The sequence below is a fragment of the Helianthus annuus genome, chromosome 10, assembly GCF_002127325.2.
Source record: "Helianthus annuus cultivar XRQ/B chromosome 10, HanXRQr2.0-SUNRISE, whole genome shotgun sequence".
In the NCBI taxonomy this organism is placed as follows: domain Eukaryota; kingdom Viridiplantae; phylum Streptophyta; class Magnoliopsida; order Asterales; family Asteraceae; genus Helianthus; species Helianthus annuus.
The window spans coordinates 42,380,968-42,390,967 of record NC_035442.2 but is presented as its reverse complement, the minus strand read 5'-3'; the positions used below and the strand labels follow the sequence as shown (position 1 = coordinate 42,390,967).

Below are 10,000 nucleotides of genomic sequence, written 5' to 3'. Positions count from 1 at the left end.
ATAACAACGTAATTAAATTAAAATAATAATGTAATGTTTATTTTAGTTACCAAAGGTAAATAAAATACTAACGGTACACATATGTAAATAGAGTATGAATTGAAAATATATTTATGTTGGTTTATTATGTGAAACGGTGGAAGATTTTGGAAAATATATCTATTATCTATATTAAAACAATACATTTTGGTGCCACATGGCATGTTCTTACACCACTTATTGCCACCTGTCATCATGTTAACCCTTATTGAAAGAAATTGAGCGGGATTCCACCACGCCATTCTTCCCTCTTTTTGCTTGCCAATAATTGATAAGAGATTGATGCACTTTCCATATTGTTGAAATCAGTTTCCTTCCTGTCTTAATTGCAATCACAATAACCACGCTTTTGTAATAGACCATTCAGAAAACCCTAAATCTCAAACACAAAAATTATCATTCAGGTATGTTTATCTCTCTATCTTTGATGTTGATCTGACAATTTTTTGATTTTTTCGCTTTAATCGATCTCTAATCAGTTATTTTCAATCTCCAGACCCCAAGATTTCTTTATCTTCAATCGTGATTGAAAGCAAACAGTCTTCATGGAGAAATTGATTGAAAGCAAAATTTAGGGTTTATAGAATTAGAGGCAGAATTTATCAGGTTCTCTCAATCCATCTTCCACCGTGATTCTCATCATGTATGTTAATGTGTAGGATTTGGGGGTTTCAAGTTCATCTGTTGTGATTAAAAACTATGATGATTTTGATGATTCAACCATTATTTTATTTATCATTGATTTCTTTATCGATTAGGTTTATTGTTTTGTTCTAATTTCGTTTTTTTGGCTTTGTAAGATTACGATCAAGCATTGTTTACTTTATCGATTAGGGTATTTTGTTAGTCCCTTCTCCCTATTGATACTACACATATAATATTCCATATTTTTATTGATTACGGTTTATGTCTAATGTTTAGTTTTGTGTTTTCTTTTGGTTTTCCATTGTTAATGGCGGTTCAGAGCACGTTCATGCAGATGCATGGGCTTCTGCCTACAGATCGTTTGCAGCCACAACTGCATTGGTTGCTGGTTTAGGTGTATTAGGTTTTTTTATGAAGAGCTAGCAATTAATATGCAGTTGTTAGCTTTTTTAAAGAGCCGTACAAATGGGTTGGATCTTTGAAATTCACCAGATAATTAGATAATTAGATAATTAGATAATTGTGGTTATATTTATTTATAATTGTTTGTTTTGAATGTGTTATGTGGGCAGGATGTTTGAAGTTTGGAATCCAGGCTAAGGAAGTTGCTGGGTTGCTTGGCTAACGAAGCTGTTGTGACAAACTCTTAGCCAAAATTGATTGTTGTTGGCACATGCTCCACTATATAAGTATGCTTGAATCTACAAGGTGGGTGCTGTTTATAATATTACATTTCAACTTTGCAAAAGAAGGAAAAGGTGAAACCTTTATGGGTTATCTCAACTGGATCAAGTTGTTTCAACAATCTTAATACTGAGTGTTTTTCAACCCAACCCCATTTTTGACCCGATTGGCAACCCACCCATGTTCATACAAACTCCATTTCAATGTTTTCCGCAGGAAATTGCTTCAAATCTTACCCATCCAGGAGAAACTGTTAATCATGCAACCATTGATGACGATGATGATGTGTACAACATTCACAACATGTAGATCTTGTGATATACGGGTCGTTTATTGAAGAACAATCTTTTTTCCGACATTCTAATTAAAGCAATGTGCCATGAGAAACCAATAATAGGTCCTGACATGTGAGTATTCAAGAAATATGTATGCTTTCTAGATTAACAACCTTTTAACATCTTGAGAACATTTTTATTCTGAATTTTTGTTGTGATAAAATAATAACATGTTACAGGTTGATGAAAAGGTCAATGCCTACCTCTTTCCTAAGGAGCATATAATGGTTTTAATTTTTAGCATAGATTATAATAACAGGAGGTAAATTTTTCAATCCCTATTAGCTATCAGTATGTCATTTGTTAAACTGTCCAAAAGAAGTCCCAATGCTTTGTTTAGTTCAACTTAGTTCAAATTTCTATGCACATATCCTTTTGCTAATTTACCTTCTTACATGGTAGGCATCAGGTGGGTGTTTAGGGATTAAAAACAGGAAGCATGTTCAACGTGTAGCAAGGTTTTTTCGTACCAAGGTATCTATTTTTTATTTTTACTTACTGTTCAAATATTTATTCCTCTTGATAATTATACACACTATCAACTTAAATAGCATTATAAGCTGCTTTATAGACAATGTTAACTACGTAACACTCAACTTCTTTTTTCAGCAAGAAGTTTAGCGAAGCCGCATTATGGATGAGATAGCAAAAACAAAGTAGATAAAAATAACCTGGTACAAAACCCCTATAGTTATCTTTTTATTATTTTGTCTTTTTGATTTGTGAATGTCTTGCTATTTTTAGCTTTATATTCTTTTAGGAGTTGGAGAATTCAAGTTCGTAATTTCGCATCATACATGCGTGTCACGTTGGCTTGTGATCACCAAGTTATTGATGGTATGCGTTGTTATGGCTATAAATATGTGTGTAAATGAAATCGGTTGGGTAACGGGTCAAATGCGTATAGTTGGTACATGTCGGGTTGACATGTAAATGTTTTTTGTCCAAGTTACTAATTTTTATTAATAAATATTTAGTTGCAAATATGAGTTTGAACTTTTTGATATTCGGTAATAATCCTTTTTTTTATCAAAATACTACTTTGGATAACTTGCGAACACTCATGAGACACAGATCTTGATGTAAGGAGGAAACCTATGTTAATTTCGCTCAGAAATTATGACTTTTTTTTATAACTAGAGTATTTGTGACAGGTTAACCCAGTACGAAACAAGGCACTTACAAATATAAGATCTGCTGGAAATGATGAGAATGTGAAGCTATCACCACCTCGCAGAGTTCGTGTCATTTATCTAAATTACTTAATCTTAATTATCTTATTTGTTTTAGGTTGTTAAATTAACAAAGATTTCCTAAATATTAACCAGAAACTTTGAGCTTACTGATGCTAATTTTTTTCTGTAATTTAAAAAAAAAAAAGTTTCTACCATCTTTTTTATTATGTTCTGTACAAATTTTATGTAGATGACACTTGAAGAAGCTATTGGCTATGTGGCATCTGATTAGTCGAACGCTAGGCTTGCATTTTGTTTATTTCTCTACTTTCTTTTTGAATCTAGATGCTTTTGAGCTTCGTAAAGGTCAAAAAAACATGCAAATTTCGGGTAAATTCTACTTCAATCTTTTAAATGCTTGATTTTGGTAAATTGAAGATTGATAGTTGTTAGGATTTATGGTAGAGTCAGATTTGGATATTAGGGTTCCATTGGAACTTTTAATGAGTCCTTGGTCTGTATAATCATTGGTTAATTAAGGGGTTTCATTTGAAACATTTATGGGGTTGGGATTGATTTGCCAACAATTGAAGGCAGCCTGCTGGTTAACTATTTGTGTATCCTTTGCAGAAGAAAGATGGCCACACTATTCGTAGATTGCATGGTTGCTGGATGGGGTCACGTGTGCAGCTCTTCTCTGCACCATCTGACATGGTGATCGTTGTTTGCGGAGCCGTCGCAACGAAGCGGTGAACAGAGTACCGTCATTGCCTCGTGGTTGCTCCACCACTTCAAGTGTCGTCGCCGTGTTAACACCACTATCAACTCTGCTTTCTGGTTTGTGACTCAGGTACAAACATAACTCAACTCACCTGAGCTTTGTATACACAGTATTTGAGGGTGATATTACGTGACAACGGAAGGCAGTGGAGTCTAATTTATCTTTCGGCGAGTGAGGTAAGGCATATGCCATGCTACTTCTTAATTGTGTTTCTATGTGAAATTTTACGAAGTTGTTATAATTTTATTTTGCTATTAGTTTTAGTTCTTTCATTTAACCATTTAAGCCATTTCCAGCCTAGGGTTTAGAAACATCAGCAAAAGGTCTGTAATGAATTAAAAGAAAAGTGATAGTCTACTGTGGATGCATCTTATCATTTTAATCCGAGCTCTAGCTGTTCAAACAATGGGATGCATCTTAGTCGATAAAATAATTGAATATCTTTGTGATCCCCTTCAGAGGTGTCTCAAGGTTTATATTTTTTTTTCTTTTTATGTGTTGCTGAATTTTATGACATTAATGCTAAACATTACATTTGTTCAACCCGTATTAAACTTATATAAGAAGCACATGCGATTACATCCTCCTGCTTTAGTATGTTCACAGTTAAGTTGGGTTAGGGGTTTAGGTCAATTATGTGGTTTAGGATCTGTGGAATTCCTTGGCCAATTTTTTTTGAGTCAGGCCTTTTTATATTCCTTTGAGTCTTTTGACCCATTGTAAAAAATTTAATGTTCACATATGACTCAACAAATAATTTAATTGTATTTTATGTGAATATGTACTAATACAAGCTATGAACAGATTCCAGTGGGGCGCCCGTGAGCGATGGGCCCATCCGTGAGTTAAGTTTAAAATAGTATTACATTATTGTTTATTTTGTACACGATTAATAGCTTTTTCCTTTTTTTACCTAAGCTTTGCAGCTGATAATTTTTTCTTCTACATGAGATAATTTTAAAACTAGAGAAGGCATTGCTGTTAGATATGTATGTGAGAGCATACAAGGTACTTTTTTAAGCTCTATGTTTCCTTAATTTTTAGTTTTTTGACTGCATCTCATGGTGAGTGGTTTTTCCGTTAAAGGTTTAGTAGTGAGGTTATAGACCTTACTTGGCCTACTTGGTCATGATATATAGACTTCATCGTTACAATAACAAGTCCATTAATTGCTAGACAGTCGATCTGAAGTATCATGTTACCCTGATATTTAGTTCAATATGCCATACAAGGCGCAAAGATGTTTTGGTTTTTGCATCTTCAACAAAGCTTCTAAACAGAGTATATGAATCGGAATTTGGATCTACAAGACATGTGGGTAGAACGTTTTCTGGGATTGGGAATGGAAGCGGGTTCCCGGAACTGATAGAAGTCAAAATGTAAAGGATAGGAAAGACAAATGGGGGTGGGCGAGTCACGGCGTAACAGATACGTTCTCGGTTAAATAGTTACACATAGATATGAATGATGCAAGCGGGGTGCGGGACGGGACTGGGTATTTATGGAACAGATAGCTATTCCCAAAGTGAATTATTTTGCTTGGCGGGCGATGAGTGGGAAAATCCCAACTACAGATGCATTGGTAGCTAGAGGCGTCTCAAACATTAATACAACATGCTCAGCATGCGGTATATGTCTAGAGTTAGTGGCTCGGTGCACCATTTACTGGTGGACTGCATATTCATAAGGACAATATGGTGGCAGATATGTGTTTGGGTCATTCAATTTGACTCAGCGGATTCTTACTTACGGTCAGGAAGCATCCAAGCCGGGATACAAGATGCATGTGGTAAACACCATATTTCTAATGACATTGTATAGTATTTGGAATAGAGGAAATCAAAAGATCTACAAAGGTGTATCGAGAACGGCCTTCCAAGTAGTAGAGGAAATCAAAGAATCCACGTACCGGTGAATGTTAAAAAGGTCTAAAATTGGTGAAATATCCATGCAACAGTGGATTAGTTTGAAGGTGCAGTGGATTAGTTTGAAGGTGTTAAGACATGTCAGTATGCAATTCAACTGTTCGTTTGAGTACGTGGTTTAATTTTTTATCTGTAACTCACTATTTACATCATTCTTACTTGAAATATCGATGCAGCACGTGATATTTAGTGGGAAATAATTACTATATATTTTGTAAATATTCTTTTATATCATACTATGTGTTCTTATATTTAACCTCTATCAAGCGTAAGTTGGAAGTTTAAACTATGATGAATTTTGTTTTCATTTAGATTACATATTTTAATCAGTTATGTAAAGTAATGAAAGGTTTTTCTTCATTTCAAGTAAGTTTATGTTAACATTATTATATAATATAATTACTTTGAATAACCTGTATAACCATATGTGTTTAAGCAACTCACGAATGTGAGCCATCAATTCAGTGATTCTTCAAGGAACAGCCGAGTGCTTAACTCATAGTTGGAAGCCCTGAGAGCTAAGATACCTACTCGCACTTCATACCTCTAATTAATTTAATTCCTTTGGATAAAAAGATTCCTTTCGCGTTTCAAACGGGTTTTGCTCAAAATAGGTTCATGTCAATATGTGTTCTGCTCAATATACGTTATGGTCAAAACTGGTTAAAAATGCTTTATTTAAGAAAATATATATCAAATAACCAAAGTTATAAAAAACTAATTAAAAAAAATGAAATCTATCCGGGTTCTAAAAATTTCTATAAAATCATTTGTACAATAACATCTCAATACCTATAAAAAATGAATCAAAACATATTTACCTATGTGAGAAAAATCATATTTTTATACGTTTATATTGAAAAGTTCTTTCATTACAAAGTTCATCTCATTGCCAGTAGATATTATATGTTTGTGTTAAGCCACCCGCGAAGCTCGCGGGATCTTAGGCTAGTTTATCATTATATTTCTTTCTTTTTAACGGAGAGTTTTCAAATCAAGGGATACACATACATCTCCTTCTCGGCGTAATTTGCAATCTTCATCAATCTGAACTCAATTTTTTTCTTCCAGATTTACATCTGAGTTCCTTCTAAAAAATCGATGCCATTAGGGGAGGAGGGATGGTTCACTAGTGATAGAATCTATCACTCTCACTGTCCAATAAAATCATGTCATGTCATCAACCAAATTTCCATCACTAGTGATAGAAATGTAGGAGGGGTGGAATCACTAGTGATGGAATTCTATCACTCCCAATTTTTTTTTAATTTTCATTTTAAAATTATAAATTTCACTAATTATGAACCTGGAACACCGAAATACATTGATGTCGTTGTTTGAACTTGGAACACCGAAATACGAATGCCAAATCCATAAATCATTCGACGCCACCGCTTCTAGTATGATGGTTGGTGTTTTGATGTCTCCCCTCACATACGCCCCTCGCAACTCTTTTGGACAATTTTTCTACTCGATATGTGTACAATCGATGCTACCGAGCATCCCGGGAAAATGCCATCTAGCCTCGTGTGCGGCGTAAATACGTGAGATGTCGTGGCTCGTCGGTTTACGTAAAAACTCGTTAGCATACAACTTAATGACCGCATTGCAAAAAAAATTGCAAACATTCACGTGAAGTTCTTTCAGACATAGCTAGATATTCATCATATTGATCGGGTGGGTTACCTGTCGCTAGTTGGTGAATGGCGGACGTGCATTTTTGTATCGGCGTGAAACTTGGTTTGCCCCTCGCATCGTAACGTTCTTGAAACCATTCCTCGCTTGCTTCGATGTCTCCAACAATCTTTAAAAATAATTCTTTGGGTAAACGAAACCGATCTCTAAACGTTTCGGCATTGTATAGCGGGTTTTCCACAAAATAATCGTTCATCAAAACTTCGTTGGCACGTATACGATCACGGTCGACCATCTTCTTCTTTGGGCGGGACGACTCGGCATCAAGCTCGGTATACACCGACACAAAATATTTTAGCGTCTCGTTGTCGGAAGACGACTCGGTATCGGTATCGCTAGACATCGGAAACGTCGAATCCGTAGGGAATTCCATTTGAGAAAGATATAAAAATTGTGTGAAATGGGTTTAAATTGGTTTAAAAGATATAGTTTGGTGTGTGAAAAATGGTTAAAATGTAGATATATATAGATAAATGGTTTAAATTTTTTTTTATTGAATTTTAACGTTTTAAAACGGTCATAAATCACAAACGGTCCAATTTTTTGAAAAGTTTAACGCGTTATCGGTACAACGCGTTTTGAATATCACGCGTTATAAAGGGTGCGGCGGCGGTGTAGCGTGATAGTTTCACGCGTTGTACATCCTCCATCACGTACCGCCCTGTGTCCTCTTACAACTCATATCTATTCGTCTTTTAGTTTCGGTCCGCCCTCGACTGTCACCGTTCCCCTCCCTCAACCCACTGTGCTACCGCACTCATTCCTCAATCATTGTCGCCTTCTCTATCTCTCTAAGCCCTGTTGCTCACATCTAACACTGCCTCCGTTTCTGACCATCGACTTTAACCCGTTCTTAATTAATGGAGGTAGCTTGTATGTTCTATGTTAGATGGTCTAGTTTCTAACAGTCATAGTGAACCGACAGGGGTATCGACTCTCTGTATCTCTCTTGATATTCCGGTGGGGTCCCGATAAAGAAACAACCATTGTTAGTATTATGTAGGGGTGTTCATGAGCCGATCCGATCCAATCCGATCGATGGTCTGCTCGTGCTCGGATTGAATTACAACCGATCCGATCCGAGCGGATCAAATTTGTAAAACCGAGCGCAAAGGTGATGCTCATGCTCGGACTGAATTTGAATCGATCGGCTCGGTTTCGCTCAGTTTTTATCAAATCCTAAAAAAAAGCGAGTGGTTCGTTTTCGCTCGGTTTCACTCGATTGAATAATAAGGCTTCGTTCAACAAAAACAAATTCTAACTTAAAGTGCGAATACAAAAGCAACACAAAATAAAGTGCGAATACATAAGAAACACAAAATAAAATGCGAATACTATTATGTATGGAGAGAATCATGAGAATGTGTTTGAGTGTGTGTGAGAAGATGAAAAATAGGAAAGAAGTAGTAGGTTAGGTGTTGTTTACTAATTGGAGAGTGTTGATACAAAACACCAATCAAAACAATGATAAATTGAACAGTAATTCTCTAAGGAAGAGCATATTTGCTAATTAATAGAGGGATAATTTTTTTTTTGGCTATGAAGGCTAAAAAATAATATTTACAATCAATTGATTTAATCAAGGGTTAAGATTAAATGAGTGAAATTAAAGAAAAAAAAGAGGCATGTGGGTTTGTGTAAGGGCATTCTAATCAATCCAGAACAATTGTTTCTCTCTCCTCCAATCCCTTCCCATTTTTTAAACGTTAATAAGTTTTTTATACAACATTATTTTTTTATAAAAATTGCATAAAAACGAGCGTTTTTTATCTTTAAAACGAGTATACTATTGCTATATTTGCGAAAAAAAATTTCGAAAACCCAGTTGCGTAAAATGCAATGGAAAAAAACGTAAAAAATGACTTTTTTCAAAAACGCAATGCACCAAAAACATAAAGAAATGTCTTATTTATAAAACGCAATGGCCAGAAAACACTTAAAAATGTCTTTTTTCTAAAACGCAATAGCCTAAAATCACAAAAAAATGTACTTTTTAAAACACAATGGACTGAAAACACATAAAAATGTGTTTTACCTAAAACGCAATGCACCAAAAACACAAAAAATGTCTTACTTCTAAAACGCAATGGCCAGAAAACACTTAAATTGTCCTTTTTTCTAAAACGCAATAGCCTAAAAACATAAAAGAAAATGTACTTTCTAACACGCAATGGACTGAAAACACATAAAAATGTGTTTAACTAAAACACAATGCACCAAAAACACAAAGAAATGTCTTATTTCTAAAACGCAATAGCCAGAAAACACTTAAAAATGTCTTTTTTTCTGAAACGCAATGGACTGAAAACACATAAAAATGTGTTTTACCTAAAACGCAATGGACTAAAAACGCTTCAAAAATGTGTTTTTCTAAAACGCAATGGTCAGAAAACACATAAAAATGTCTTATTTCTAAAACGTAATGGCCTAAAAACAGAAAATAAAGTGTTCTCTAAAACGCAATGGACTGAAAACACATAAAAATGTGTTTTACCTAAAACACAATGACTAAAAACACTTCAAAAATGTGTTTTCCTAAAACGCGATGCCAGAAAGTGTTCTCTCTGTTTACGTAAATGAGGCAATTTCCAGAAAATTAATTTTTTCTAATGCAGTTTTATTAAAGCAATTTAATCAAAAAGAGACCCCAGCCAGGGGCTCTACCCCTTGGACCCTGCTAAGGGCTGCCGCCCCTTGGACCCTGCTAAGGGCTGCCGCCCA

At 35.0% G+C, this 10,000-nt stretch overlaps 2 long non-coding RNA genes across 2 annotated transcripts; both read left to right on the top strand.

The window, feature by feature from the left end:
• The first annotated feature begins 287 nt into the window (after positions 1-287).
• On the top strand, positions 288-2,042 carry LOC118483315. The gene is made up of 5 exons (XR_004870320.1): positions 288-443; positions 536-645; positions 1,257-1,392; positions 1,585-1,775; positions 1,883-2,042. It is a non-coding gene; the product is annotated as an uncharacterized LOC118483315 (long non-coding RNA).
• A 69-nt stretch (positions 2,043-2,111) lies between these two features.
• On the top strand, positions 2,112-3,387 carry LOC110882440. Its single transcript, XR_004870319.1, has 5 exons — positions 2,112-2,177; positions 2,313-2,377; positions 2,464-2,540; positions 2,858-2,941; positions 3,129-3,387. It is a non-coding gene; the product is annotated as an uncharacterized LOC110882440 (long non-coding RNA).
• The last annotated feature ends 6,613 nt before the right edge of the window (positions 3,388-10,000 follow it).